We start from the raw sequence: 15184 nt of genomic DNA, 5'->3' as shown, positions 1-15184 counted from the left end.
GTCCTGGAACGTGCTGGAATCCCTAGCATGTATGCACTGCTGAAACAGAGACGTCTGCGTTGGCTTGGTCATGTCGTGAGAATGGATGATGGCCGGATCCCAAAGGATCTCCTCTATGGAGAACTCGTGCAAGGAAAGCGCCCTACAGGTAGACCACAGCTGTGATACAAGGACATCTGCAAGAGGGATCTGAAGGCCTTAGGAGTGGACCTCAACAAGTGGGAAACCCTGGCCTCTGAGCGGCCCGCTTGGAGGCAGGCTGTGCAGCATGGCCTTTCCCAGTTTGAAGAGACACTTAGCCAACAGTCTGAGGCAAAGAGGCAAAGAAGGAAGGCCCATAGCCAGGGAGACAGACCAGGGACAGACTGCACTTGCTCCCGGTGTGGAAGGGATTGTCACTCCCGGATTGGCCTTTTCAGCCACACTAGACGCTGTGCCAGAACCACCTTTCAGAGCGCGATACCATAGTCTTTCGAGACTGAAGGTTGCCAATACAACCAACACATCCAGAGATGAAATAATTAAGGCATTAATGCACAGTAGTCTGAATATATAGCAGAACGTCTGTCTCATAAATCCTGTCAGTGTGCTTCTCGTTTGTTATTCATGCAATTCTGCTATTAATGCTAGAAACCAATGGGTGAAAACATACAACAGGATGAAGTGAAAGAGTGTCCTTGTTCCAGCAGAGAGCATGGCAAGTAAAGTTGCTCACTGCCACGAGGATGGGGTGAGCGCAATCATATTGACTGGAATGTACTTTAGAATATTGGCTTTGATTGCTAAGGCACCCAGTGCTTTAACTGGAAGCTCAGCATTTTTGGTGCTCCATCTTAAAATTCTTGGGATAGATACAGTACTTGTAAAGAATTTGCCCTTTAGAGAACTTTTAACATTTTTAGGGCAACAGAAATTAAACTTAGGGTGTAATCCTAACCCACTTTCCAGAATCGACATAAAGGCAATGCAGCTCCAACGGAATAAACATTCCCTTACTTTGAGGAGGCCTCCGTGAGTGCCCCCCAACTGCAGGATGCAGCACTCGCCCCATTGGCACCACTATGCCAGTGCTGGAAAGTGGGTTAGGATTTGGGCCGTAATGACCTTCAGCGCCCAAATAGGGCAGACGTCCCAAATACTTTACCAAGCCTGTCCTATCATTGAAAGTTTCGCCTAAATCAAATGATGACAGCACCAGAAATTCTCCTGGTTAAGCAGCTACCTGAGATAAGAAGAGCATTTGCCCTTCATACAACAAATGCACTGGAGGTGCACAAAGCAAGAAGGTATTTGTATTCCTGCTGTACTCAAAGCTATCCAGATTGAAGACCAAGAACCAGGGATAATGCATTTGTGGTAGAACAGGGTTGTGGCCTTTTGAAGAGGCAGCCTCATTAAATACTGTTAATAATAATAATAATAATAATAATAATAATAATAATAATAATAAAGTACCAGGTCATTTCATCCAGTTTCCCTTTGTTGTACTTACTTCAGGAGGTCAGCCATGTGCCTTTGTCTCCTGTTGGATATGATACCAGAAGGGACCTCAAAGTCATCTCATGTCCCACTTTCCTGACTTGAAAACATTTGCTATTAGAATTAGGGCTGCTATTTTGGAATGTTGGTCTCTTATAAGAAAGACTTTTGTAGAAGGCATCTTGGTCATTGTGATTGTTCAGAAGTTCAGACCGGGATATTGCACGAGGCAGCCCTGATAACCAAACAGAGGGAGCTGCTTCCCTCTGAGTCGAACCTTTGGTTCATTCAGGTCAGTGCTGTCAACATAGACTGGCAGGGGCTCTCCAGAGTTTCTGTAAGGCACATTTCTAGCCTCAACTACAGCTGCAAAGGACTAAACCTCAACTTTCCACTGAGCTTCAGCCCAGCCCAGTCTAAATTGGTATAACTGCTCTCCTGATACATGCACAAATATATTGCTGCCCCCTCCCCAAATGAGTTCAGTGAATCCAGGCTTTGTGACCCCACATAGTCTAGACACCTCATGAATGGCAGCATTTGCCCTTGTTCTTCTTTGACTTCCATTTGAATGCCCTGGTGGGTTTTGTGAAATACAGTATCAAAAGGTAGCCTTGTTGTTAATTACAAAATAAATCAAGACATTCTGGTTGCACCCAATGGAGTCTCAAAGCATTTGATCAGCAAGTGTTCCATTTATGAACTTGAGATGCCTGTAAATGAAGAACAGTGTGCAGCTAGCTTGCAAGGCAAAGCTAAAATTCGGAGTGGATTAATAAAACATTAACTGGGTCTCCCAAGTGATACTAAACAATATTGCGTATCACTGGAGATGCATTTAGTGATGGAACAATGAGGAATTTAAAGACTCAGGATTTGATGCCATGGAATTACTTGTTTCATTAATAATAAATACCAACTGCTTTTTTTTAACCCACTGGGAAGTGATATTACCTGCCTCCATTATCACTTTTCAGAGCCAATAACTTTCTGTTGCATGTGAGAACTGCAACTATTCTCTTTGGAGTTATCCTGTTCTAACACAAGTTTCACTCCTCGAAATGGGCTTGCTATGTCTTTGCATCCACTTTGCCAAGCAAATGCTTACCTGAGCTGTTTCTGTATCCACTGACTCTTTCTTCACGCCTTCCCCAGAACATTATTTTGAGTGTGTACCAGCACAATTAAAGCTGCAGTCCTCTGCTTGGCCATAACAAAGAAGACTTACTTTGGAGGAAATACCGATGGGATCGGGATGCACAGTTTTGGCCTAGGCTAGGGAGAACAGTGTGAGTGCATCTTTCCCTGTCATCCACCTAGGACCGCCCAAGACCTCCTGACGGCTAAGGTGGCCTGCTAAATACTCCCCATTCCATGTTTGGTCAGCCTCTGCTTCTCCCACTCTCTCAGCATTTTCCTCCCCAATTTCCTCTTCCTTTCTATCTCCCCCTTCTTTTTCCAGTCCAGGAAATGGAAGAGCAGTGGAGGCAAGTAGGTGAGCAGAGCTGGGTGCCCCCCCCTCCCAAATATGCTGCCTGAGGCGACTGCTCCAGCTGACCTCATGGATGGGCGGGCCCTGCATCCAATTCCCAAAAAGTAATGGAAAAGCATGCAAACTGATTTCTCCCTTCCATGCAGTTAAAAAAAAACACAAGAACTTTTTGGGGGTCACACAATGGCACTGTCACCCTGTCTCTGATGTTCCCTTGAGCATTCAGCAGTTAAAAATGGAAACAAACGCCTTAATCCTTCTCTCCATCCCATGACCTCACTCTCCCCATATTTCTACATAGGAGTAGACTTTTCAGCTTGCTGCGTCTTTGAAGTATAGAGGTTCTATCCCTCTAACGGTTGTATAATAGGCAGAAAACAGGAAGTGAAGTTTTTCCCCAGAATGGTGTTACAGTGCAATGCTTGGTTGCTCATTTGCAACAGTTAAAAGCATGGAGCTTCTGGACTTAAAAAAAGAGGCAGTCTTACTTCTTGTAGGCTGCAGTCCTAAACATACTTTCCTCAGAGTAAATCCCATCGACTACAATGGAAGTTTCTTCTGAGTATAGGCATGTGCTGCTAGTGACTGGGAAGAAGCAGCATAGCTTGCAGATAAGAGAATTTCAGAACATAATTTGACAAAGATGAGCCACAGCCTTTATCCCAAGCTTGGCCAAAAGCCATTCTTTATAAGTTGCTCCATTCTTAGACAAGCTGTTAACAACCATTCCTTAAATCTGACAAAAAAGAAAATATGCGGAACAAAAAATCCTGACCTATGTGACCCAATAGGACTTCACTAAGTAATATGTTCCACCAAGAAATAAATTGTTGTCACTACTGACAACTGGTACTGAACTGAGGCCACTTGCAAACTGAAATGCAAACAGGCTAAAGGAGAACTTTCAGGGCCCAATCCCACAGGTCCATAGCACCTGTGCTGAGCTCCAGAGTCGGTGCTAGGTGTCATAAACGTGCTGTAAAGCATGTTTACGGCACCATAGCAGGAGAGAGCACTGGGCCAGTATCAGTCAGTGCTGGGCCCAGAGCCAGAAGGACACCAGCCAGAGGTAAGTTTCTAGTGGAACATAAGAACATAAGAACATAAGAACATAAGAACAGCCCCACTGGATCAGGCCATAGGCCCATCTAGTCCAGCTTCCTGTATCTCACAGCGGCCCACCAAATGCCCCAGGGAGCACACCAGATAACAAGAGACCTCATCCTGGTGCTCTCCCCTACATCTGGCATTCTGACTTAACCCATTCCTAAAATCAGGAGGTTGCGCATACACATCATGGCTTGTACCCCATAAGTTTCTAAGGAACAGCATCTAGTGTGGCTGAAAAGGCCGATTCGGGAGTGACAATCACTTCCACACTGGGAGCAAGTGTAGTCTGTCCCTAGTCTGTCTCCCTGGCTATGGGCCTTCCATCTTTGCCTCTTTGCCTCAGACTGCTGGCCAAGTGTCTCTTCAAACTGGGAAAGGCCATGCTGCACAGCCTGCCTCCAAGCGGGACGCTCAGAAGCCAAGATTTCCCATCTGTTGAGGTCTGTTCCTAAGGCCTTCAGATCCCTCTTGCAGATGTCCTTGTATCACAGCTGTGGTCTACCTGTAGGGCGCTTTCCCTGCACAAGTTCTCCATAGAGGAGATCCTTTGGGATCCGGCCATCATCCATTCTCACAGCATGACCAAGCCAATGCAGGCGTCTCTGTTTCAGCAGTGTATACATACCGGGGATTCCAGCTCGTTCCAGGACTGTGTAGTTTGGAACTTTGTCCTGCCAGGTGATGCCGAGAATGTGTCGGAGGCAGCGCATGTGGAAAGCGCTGTTTCCTCTCCTGTTGTGAGCGAAGAGTCCATGACTCGCTGCAGTACAGAAGTGTACTCAAGATGCAAGCTCTGTAGACCTGGATCTTGGTATGTTCCGTCAGCTGTACAGTATTGCTTAAAAGTATTACTTTCTGGCCACCAGAGGGAGCTCTGATGTTGGCAGTTTCTCTACATTTCAGTTCCTTTAGAGTACTTGTTAAGGTGAGAAGTAGTTCATCTGTTAAATTCAAGCTGAACGTTTTGTTCATTTCTGTCCCATTCTTTTTCTTTCAAGGTTCATAATTCAATTTTTTTTCCAAAAATAGTTCCAGGCAGCCCTTCAAAGCTCATTGCTAATTTGTCTTTACAATTGTGCCAAAGTGCTGTAACATACAAAAATTGGCTCCCCCCATATCTTAGTAAGATTTTTCTGAGCTGGGTTTTATTCTGGCCACACTTATAATAGTATCTGAATACCTTCAAGTATTACCTTGTCAAAACATTTCTATCTGTAAGCTTTTAAAAAAATCTATGTTTTGCCCATGAAAATCCGCCAAAAATAAAAAAAAAAACCAAGCTGTTACCCAAATTTTGTTTCTGAGTAAGAGGCAGTAAAAGGCATGTCCTGCTTTTACAAATGGGTGACTTGTTTTCCCCCTTCAGTGGCAAATAAAGGCAGTTGACTGAGTTAGACCTCCTCCTCCCCTCCCCTCCCCTCTCTGGTTGATTCTTTATCTCTCCCCCTTAAGATATTTTGGGTTGTTCAGAACTCCTGGCAACAGCCTGCTTCTCAGACATGCTACTTAAAAGCCCACTGAGCTGCAAGAGAATGCTATTTCCAGAAGGAACATCTCAAGGCTGCCAATAAACCCAGGTATTCTCACACCATACACACCGCACAGAGAAGGCAGAGCTGCCCAACACACATAACCAACCACTGCTACTCACTCAGTCTGGAACTGGCTGACCTAGAAAGACCAGAGCCAATGAAAAGCAGTGCCCTGGTAGATATTTTAAGAATTATGATGTTTTCTTTGTTTCTACCCTGTGCCTTATAAAGGACTCATTTGTTCTAACGCTAGAGGTAAACCCAAATAACTATTTAGTGCTGCTATTTTTAGCAAAAGCACCCTTAGAATCTCGGTTGTTGCTTTGCCACAATACACTTTGGTGCAGCTTCAGATCCTTTGACCTTGCTCAAATTAGCAGAACCATCACACACTGCAAATAAGCTGTATGAACTCATATAACATTTTCCATAGTTCTTCCCCCCCTTCCCAATTTTATTGCTTGTTCAACTTCCTGCCTGAGGAAGAATTCTGTGAAACTTAGAAGCTAGTTCATTACTTTGAGACTTGATGATGGTCCTTATGAAGACACTACATTTCTGTGACGCTCTGGTTAGTGCTCCTTTAAGGACTACTACAGAGATGGCAGAGCCAAAGAGATAAAATGGAGCTTCAGCTGGTGAAATGCCAAAGAACAAAAAGAGCTCTTTGCCAATTCTGGCAGGATGTGCTGCTAGTCTCAACCATCTGATCAAGCATACAAATTAGTGGAACTTGCATCTTTCCAAGCAAAGCTGTTCAAAGACAAAAGAACCATTCTTCCCCCCTCCCCACTTTGTCAAGGAGAAAGTGTCATTGAATGGTATTTACTTTGCTAGTGTAAAAAGATCCTACTTGTTAAAGAGCAGAAACTGCTGAGGCAAGTCTTTTGTGTAGCACTTCCTCCAGCATCAGATCACTTTCAGCTCTCCTTGTATTTATGTCATCACAGACCTTGAAAAATTCCCACTCCCCAAGAAGGGAGGGAGGAATGGAGGAGGGGCACAAAAAAAAACAACTGTTGAAGGGAGGGCAATGAAAGCCAGTTTCTAGACACCTAAAGAATCCAAACTGTGGCATCAGAGGCAGTTCAAACAATGTAGCCGAGCTTCTGGCTTGATGTATGACCAGAAGGTGCCTCTTTTTCCACCGGTGCCAAACTCCTCCTTGCCCTTTCTGTATGACACTGACACTCCTTACAGATCTAGGCAGTAACAGCCCTGCACCAGCACAGATCCAAAGACACTGTCCTTGTAGTCTGTAGCCCTTGCTAACTGGACAAAGATGCTCCTCATCAGTGGTGATTCTCTGATATTTAACCAGGGGAGAACAACTCTTCCTGTTCACTTCAGTACAGTGGCTTCCTGGGGCTATTTGCTGGTCTCTTGTTTTGCATGATTTTTTAGACTGAACCTTCTTTATTTCGCTGCATCAACCTCCTTGTGAATTTTTTAATGTAGAAAAGCAGTACAGTATATAAATAAGTTTTAAACTTTCTGTCTGTCTTGATATTAATGTCTGCCTATTGGGAAAAAGAACACCATCACATCAGATTGACCCCCTTCCCTGGACAGCCACATTTCTAGCAAGTACATGCTTTTTCGTGCTAGGTCATTTTGATTTAAAAGCTATTATCAGGGCACAAACTAATGCTCACTAGAGCAAAAGCAAAGTCATTCCTTTTCATAAAGGAATACCTTCTTAGTGCCTCTGGCAGGGGGCTAGTAATGTAGCCTCGTTTTCAGGCTAGCTCTCTCTTTCCCTTTAGAAATTGAAAAGCGGAATCAAACCAGAGTTGACATGAATAAGTGCAGTAGGATAAGATGAAGCATCTCTTCTATTGTGCACAGTAAGGAAGCAATATGCTATGAGGCCTCTGGTGGGCTGCATTTCCACACACACACACACACACACCCCAATTGTCTAATTACCTAAAGGTTTTAAAGCATGCACTTTTTCACCTTTTGGGCAGTGATCCAGAAACCTTGGAGGTGTCTTTGCTCCTGATGTTGGCTTTGAGGGCTGCTTTATACATTATGACGCAAATACTTGGCAGGTCTACAGTGGCGGGTCTACAGTGAGGACTATAATGCTGAAAAACGGCTTCCTAATAATATATGCCAGTAGGAGCCACTCTTTATGCCAGTAGGAGCCACTGTTGCTAGCTGACAAGAAAAAAAATGGTCTAACAGCCCAGTCCTAACTCGAGCTAGGCTGGCTTACTCTAGTTTACAACCAAAAACAATGCATAATAAAATCAAAGAACACATAACAACATCACAAAACAATATCCAAAACAACATCATAAAAAAGCCTAAAACATAGGCCATAAGACATGTGATGAGTGAGAATTGGAACCCAGATCTCCTGATCCTAGTTTAACCATCACAGCATACTAGAATACTCTGGCTGTCATTTTTTTTTTTTCAAACTTTTGAAATATGGAATTGATACTATTTCCTATCACAATGTTCTGTATGACAAGTAGTTGATGGGAAGCAGATGATGTTAATCTAATGAATGCATGAGTTAAGGCATTTATAGCTGAATATGTAACATAAAAAAAATCACTCAACTTCCCTCACTGTCATTGCAGATCTTACATTCCTTTGAGGAAAATTTAGCTTTGCCTCTCTGATATAGTATAAATCTTAAATTCCATGCACAGCTTTATATCCCATAGACCTGCTTCCATAAAATACAGTTCCCTGTCATGCTGGCTTACTATTAGAATACATTTTGTCATAGAGCCACTTTGAGGAACTATGATATTCTGTTACTTCTGATCTGGGAGTCTTTCTTTGAAAGGAAGTTTCACTAAAATAAAGAACCAAAATGTGTTTAGGTTTAGGATCAAGGCAACAGTCAGGCACTTTTGAAATGAGCCCCCCCCCCCGCCCCACCCCCTCCAAGTCTTTCTCCATGCCAATATCTTGTATATATATATATATATTTGTCACTGACATTTAAAGCAGGCAAACAGATGGATAAAAGAAAAGGGAAGGTTTTGGAAAATACTCAGACATTATATGCTTCCTGTAGACCTCAAGCAGAAGATTCTGGGTGTAAGAAGTTGTCTTTAGCAAATATGGGCAGCTAATAATAATCCCAGAACTATTTCACTGGATCTTTACCAGAGCTCACCTGTATCCAGTTTGTTTACACAGAAAGATGAGTGGTGTCATATACTAGGGCAGTGGTTCCCAAATTTTTTGGGGGGGGAAAAAAAACAACATGTTTTAAACACTTCTGTAAATGTAGCAAAAAGATTTGCTCTGTTCCTTTAAAGACCAGAGAAACGGATTGACTGAACCCCCAGTGTGGAATTCTCTTGGCTTCTTTGCTGCAAGTGGCTTGAGTGGAGCTAGCAGCCTGGGTGTCTTGTTAGCTAGTGGTCATTGGATGGCTGCAGGATGTGTAAAGATAATTCCTCAGCTCCCACCCACTCAAATCAAACTGAGCAAGTATACTTACCTATGACTCAGCCACTGCAAACTCTGATTCAGCCTTCAAAGTGTCCTGCTGCTGAGTTTAGTTTTTATCATTTACAAAAGGACTAATTTGCATCTGATAAGGGAACCACACAAGGTTCTCCAGCCTTACTGGCTGAAATAATCTTCTCAGGCCTCCTATTTTCTAATCCAGGGCAGAAGGGCCACACAATCTCTCTGACACGATATCAGGGGCCGGGAAGAAAATTAATTTATATTTCAGAATTGAATAAATTTACATAAATCTGTGGTTTTCAAACTTGCAGGGAGTTTGAATCTCGCAGTAAGTCTTTGCGGGGGTAGGGGGAGGCACTTGCCCAACCCCCCTGCAGCCCCCCGTGGGTGTGGGGAGCCCTGAGCGACCTTCGACAGGGCTCCCTGAATCAGGGAAGGTGACAGCAGAGTGATCGTGCTCCGCCTCCGCAAAACGGGAAGCTGAGTGCGATCGCCCCACTCTCACTTTCCCTGTCCCGAGGAACCCTGCAGGCACACGCACCCGGCTCCCCACAGCATAATGTAGTGTGTGAAAACAGTCACAGAAAAGCATAAATGTAAGGGGCAGAAACAGCAAACTATTACCTGAATCTGAGCTCTGTTTCCCGCAGTAATATTAGAAACTGTCCAGCATGCTTCTTTCCGAATAGATTCCTTGGGACTACTCAGCAAATGTAAGAGACAGGGTAATGCAGAGCAATTAAGAATTACCTAAAATAATTTGAAAGATGAAAAGTTCTGCCTAAACAATGTAAAATAAAGATAGTCCATAGAGCTGAAATAAATAGGGTATTCATATGCATAGTTTATAACCTTAGTACTCTTTGTAGCTGTTATAATCCGTTTTCAACGTATGTGCAAGAATGACAACTGTATACTTCAGGGAAAAAGTTAGATCCCAATAAAAATATGAAGACACAGGAGCAAGTACACAAGTTGGGCTTCTAATGGACATGATGACATGATGAAAAAGAGGAAGGAGTGAAGTTGCTTATATATACATAAATTTAAAGGGCCAGATCCAAAGGCTGGTGAGCAAAAGGAAAGCAACTACTAGCACTATTCTACAAACACTTGCAGAAGAATTGGGCAATGCTCCATTGGTCCTTTAGCAGTTCCCACACAAGATCACCTCCTACAAGAAAATATTTGAATTTACAGGTGGGGCCTCTGTATCTGCAGATCTGGCTCAATGTGAGTCCCCCAGACCCATGTTGAGTCCAAATTTGCCCAACCTAAGTCCTCTGGAGGCAACCAGAGCTACACTCTGATCGCCTCCAGGCTTTCTTGGATGAAAAAATGCTACTTCTCAAGGGAAACCAGAAGTGACTTTTTATGCCATATAAGGCATTCTGAGGCCCTGGGAAACCCCTGGAGGCATTTTTCAGTTTTAACACAAACTGGATCAATGGTGATTAAGAATGCAATGTTTGTTTAAAAGCTGTGAGATCTACACTGGATATACATCTACTTCTCCCTTTTCATATGTGCATGCGTTGCTTGTGTGCTCGCACACAGAGCTTCACTATTGGCACTAGGTTATTGGGGATGCTGGGGAAAGGTCTGTACCGGCCCCTTATAGCATCCCCTGCTAGGCTGCCATTTACAAATTGGTACTACCACTGCCATGGATACTGAAGGTTCAGGGGTTGGCCTGGCCAGGTGGGTCTTATCAGCTCAGGCCATTGGCAAGTATTCCACCTGGGCAACCTCTGATGCCACCCCTGCACTACACCGTCGCATCATGGTGGACCTCAGGGCAGGTCCAAGACCTCTCATGCCAAACACTGCCCCCCTGACCGGATGATGTGCCAGCCTCTGCTCCTCATATTGTCCAAAGTTCTAGTTCAGCACTCTCCTCCCCTCCACATTTCTTCTTTCTCTCTGTCCCCCTCCTACTTTTCCAATCCTAGGAGTGGAAGGAGGAGGAGCAGTAAAGGTAATGGAGTGCCCCCCATCAATCAGCTGCTTGAGGACAGGGTGACCAGATACAATGGAGGACAAAGTGCCTGTACCTTTAACCATGGTACAGAAGAGGGGATTTGGGCAAGTGAAACATTTTAAACCCTTCCATGATGAGCTGCACCTGTCCAAATTCCCTCTTCTATACCATGGTTAAAGGTACAGCCAGGCTCTGTGTCCTCCATTACATCTGGTCACCCTGCCTGAGGAGACTGCTTTACTTGGCCGCACGATAGGCCAGCCCTGGTGGAAGTATCTGTGCTCATTGTTCCAGTCACGTTTCTTTGGAACGGACATAGGATTGCAGCCTTAGCTTAGTGGAGAGGAATCATTTGACAGTCTTCTTAGATCCACTATAAAAAGCTTTGGGGGTGCTTGTAAAAATCTACCAAATCCCATAGCAAAATGTACGCACTCCTACACCCTCTACTCACAGAAATCCATTTTTAATTGTAGCACCTTATGACCATCGTGTACTGGCTGGATTGCATGTTGACCGCAGCATCAAATTATCCCTGGGTTTCACAACAACAACAACAGTATTTATATACCGCTTTTCAACAAAAAGTTCACAAAGTGGTTTACAGAGAAAATCAAATATCTAATGGTTCCCTGTCCCAAAAGGGCTCACAATCTAAAAAGATGCAACACCAGCAGACAGCCACTAGAAAAGACACTGCTGGGGTGAGGAGGGCCAGTTACTCTCCCCCTGCTAAATAAAAGAGGAGCACCCACTTGAAAAAGTGCCCCTTAACCAGTTAGCAGGGGTTAAACTACAGGGTTTTGCAGTTTTCTAGTAATCTGTATGAGAAATTGATTAGAAATTACTGGTATGCAGGTTCCAAGAATACACACTGGTTCCTTCTTGGGAAAGGCAGATCTGCAATAGTGGATACTTTTGTTACCTTTCAAAAAAAGCTTTGGCTCATGAAGATGGCTGATGAACGAATTAATTCAGGTCGAGCACCAATATGTCCTGCTTCTCAGGGACGCCAAGAGTCTTCTGCCAAGGGGAAGGCAGAATGCTCTGGATTTCGTCCCTCGTTAGTTAAGGTTGCACAAAGGACACCGCAAGAGGGATGGCAATGATTTCCAAGTAGTGTAACGGCAGCAGAAGGTGCCATTTCCGTGCTTGCTTTCGCAAACCAAAGCACAACGCAGCAGGGAAGGCAAATCTGACAGGTCGCATTTGCTGTCACTTGAGTGAAAAGATTAATATTAATGGAGGAGAAATATCAAATTAGCCAGCCAGCCTTCTTTTTGTAGATGCTGGTGTGTCAAGAGCTATTCCCTCTCCTGAGGATAATGGGGCTCAGGTGGCTGAAAAACCTGTCATGACTTCATACGAAACCAAACCAAAATAACCCAGAAAACATTGGCAGTAGCATTCTCCACCCCCCCCCGCCTTTATATATATATATATATATATATATTCATGCGTGCATGCTCCGAGTATCTTCTCTTCTAAGAGAGAAATCCTCTCTCTGAGTAGCTGTTCATCCTTCACTGCAGCCAATTCCATCTGGAATGATGATCTTTCCTTTTTAATTGAACAGATTTCTTGGCCCCGATTGGGTAGTCACCTCCCAGACCGCTTCATGTGACTGTCAACAAAGAGATTTCAAAACAGCATTACAGATATTCAAATGAAACCTCTTTCGTATTCATTTTTTATTCCTTTTCAAAAGCTGCCAAGTCCCCCATGGGGAACGGGGGGGGGGGCTCAAGGACAGTCTTTGGAATGGGCAAAAAGTATTGTGCGTTTCTCATTAATATGGGGATTTATTTGTTGTGGTGGCGGCTGGCTGAAGGATCACCCTGGTTCCACTCCTAGATGTACCAGTTCTACTTTCTTTTTGTCAATTGCTGCTTCTTCGTTCAGGAAGCATTTGGCTGTATCTTTTAGTGAATTATTCTGAACTTTGCATTTTCACTGTCTCTATTTTAGATCACTTGTTGTCTCCTCAGCAATTGCTCCTTCAGAAGAATTAATGGGTTTTTCAATTGACCCCCTCCTCTCTTTCCCTGGGCTATAGCATTCCCCAGGATTTGTCAAACTGGATTAGCCTATAAATCCAGTGATCCTGCTTCTCAGTGCCTCCGGGGGAAATTGAATATTTCCTGCAATAACCACATCAGTGGATACTTTCTACACAACTGGCCCTGCCCAGGCAGGAAGCTACACCTGCCCACATGAGTATTTTTACACATGACTCTAAACAAAATCTTTTAACCCTCTTGTGCGAATGCTGTTACTGCAGGATAGTAGGTGGATAAGAGCCAGTCCAGATATATTACCTAGCTAGCTAATGAAGATTTACATTAGTGGGAGATGCAAAAATGGCCTCCCGTTCAGACCCACATGGCCCGCAGTTCCTTAAGAAAGCTGTGAAGAACCTTCCATTTCAAGGGGCCTTCCTATGATCAGCATAAGAACCCTGCTGGATCAGGCTAAGGGCACATCTAGTCCAGCTTCCTGTATCTCACATTGGCAAACCAGACACCTCAGAGAGCACACAAGAGACATACTGCATCCTGTTGCCACTCCCTTGTATTTGGCATTCAGAAATAGCCACTTCTAAAATCAGGACTATGTGTATACCATCATGGTCTGTAACTTGTGAAATGGACTTTTCATCCATAAATCTGTCCAATTCCCTTTTAAAGGCTCCTAGGCCAGACATCATCCCCACATCCTGTGGCAAGGAGTTCCACAGATTAATTACACACTGGGTAAACAAATATTTTCTTTTGTCTGTTCTAACTATCTCGTCACTCAATTGCAGTGGATGTCTCCTGGTCCTGGTGTTGTACAAGAGGGAAAAGAACATCCCTGTATCCCAGTGGTTCCCAAACTATGACCCTATTGGTGGGTCATGACCTGATTTTTGGTGGGTCACCAAAGGGTGATTAATAATTTCTTCCTAGATCTCCTTTTTTAAAAGTCTGGTAAACCTAGGTGGGTTCCAATAGGTTGCCATTTTAAAAAGTAGGTCCTGGTGCTAAAAATTTGGGAACCACTGCTCTATCCAGTCTATCCATCCCATGCATAACTGTATACATCTCAATCATATCCCATTTCTAGATAACATTACCAGATACAAAGACCCAACTAGCTTTATGAGACAAAAAAAGTTTTGCTTTACCAGTTGCTCAAGCCTCTATTTTTATCCTTATTAATGTGATGGGGGGAGCACCTTCTGGAGTGTTTGTTGAGCACCGCATTCATCAGATCGAAACCATCCTTGGCCTTTTGTTCCCATTCGTCTGGCCTTGGATAAGAGTGGACACAGTTACCTGCTCATGAAAAGGCATGCACTAGTGGCTCAGTTTTGCTTTCCTAGGGCTCAGTACATTTCCTAGTAAGCTTGGAGGGGAGGGGGACTTCTTTCTCCATAGTGTTTTGGGGCCTATGTTGATTAGATTGGGACCATTCTGGTGGTGTTGCGTTTCTTGGCTTGTCCTTCAGAGTGGACCAAAGCACAATCATCTACTCATGGGTAGACATGCACATACTGCACCTTCCAGTTTCCATAGGGCTCAATACATTTTCTTTGTCAGCTACATGGCTTGGTTGGCAACCTTCAGTCTCGAAAGACTATGGTATAAACCTACAGCACCCGGTATTCCCAGGTGGTCTCCCATCCAAGTACTAACCAGGCCTGACCCTGCTTAGCTTCCGAGATCAGATGAGATCAGGCATGTGCAGGGTAACAGCATGTCTGTTTCGTGACCCACCAAAAATTGCGACCTACTAGTGGGTCCCTGCCAAGATTTTGGACTGACAATCAGCCTGAAGAAAACACAGGTCATGGTTCAGGATGTGGATTTACCTCCCTGCATTACAATCTCTGCACATGAACTGGAGGTTGTCCATGACTTTGTGTACCTTGGTTCAACGATCTCCGACACTCTTTCTCTCGATACCGAGCTAAACAAACGCATCGGTAAAGCAGCTACCACGTTTTCCAGACTCACAAAGAGAGTCTGGTCAAACAAGAAGCTGACGGAACATACCAAGATCCAGGTCTACAGAGCTTGCGTCCTGAGTACACTTCTGTACTGCAGCGAGTCATGGACTCTTCACTCACAACAGGAGAGGAAACTGAATGCTTTCCACATGCGC

The 15184-nt window shown here is 44.1% G+C and overlaps 1 pseudogene; it reads right to left on the bottom strand.

Moving 5' to 3' along the window:
- Nucleotides 1-14666: 14666 nt before the first annotated feature.
- On the bottom strand, nt 14667-14788 carry LOC136638129 (5S ribosomal RNA; annotated as a pseudogene).
- Between the last annotated feature and the right edge of the window lie 396 nt (nt 14789-15184).

Source organism: Tiliqua scincoides, chromosome 1, assembly GCF_035046505.1.
Source record: "Tiliqua scincoides isolate rTilSci1 chromosome 1, rTilSci1.hap2, whole genome shotgun sequence".
Lineage (NCBI taxonomy): Eukaryota > Metazoa > Chordata > Lepidosauria > Squamata > Scincidae > Tiliqua > Tiliqua scincoides.
Note: the sequence above shows the minus strand (reverse complement) of the source record. Positions and strands in the feature narration are given on the sequence as shown.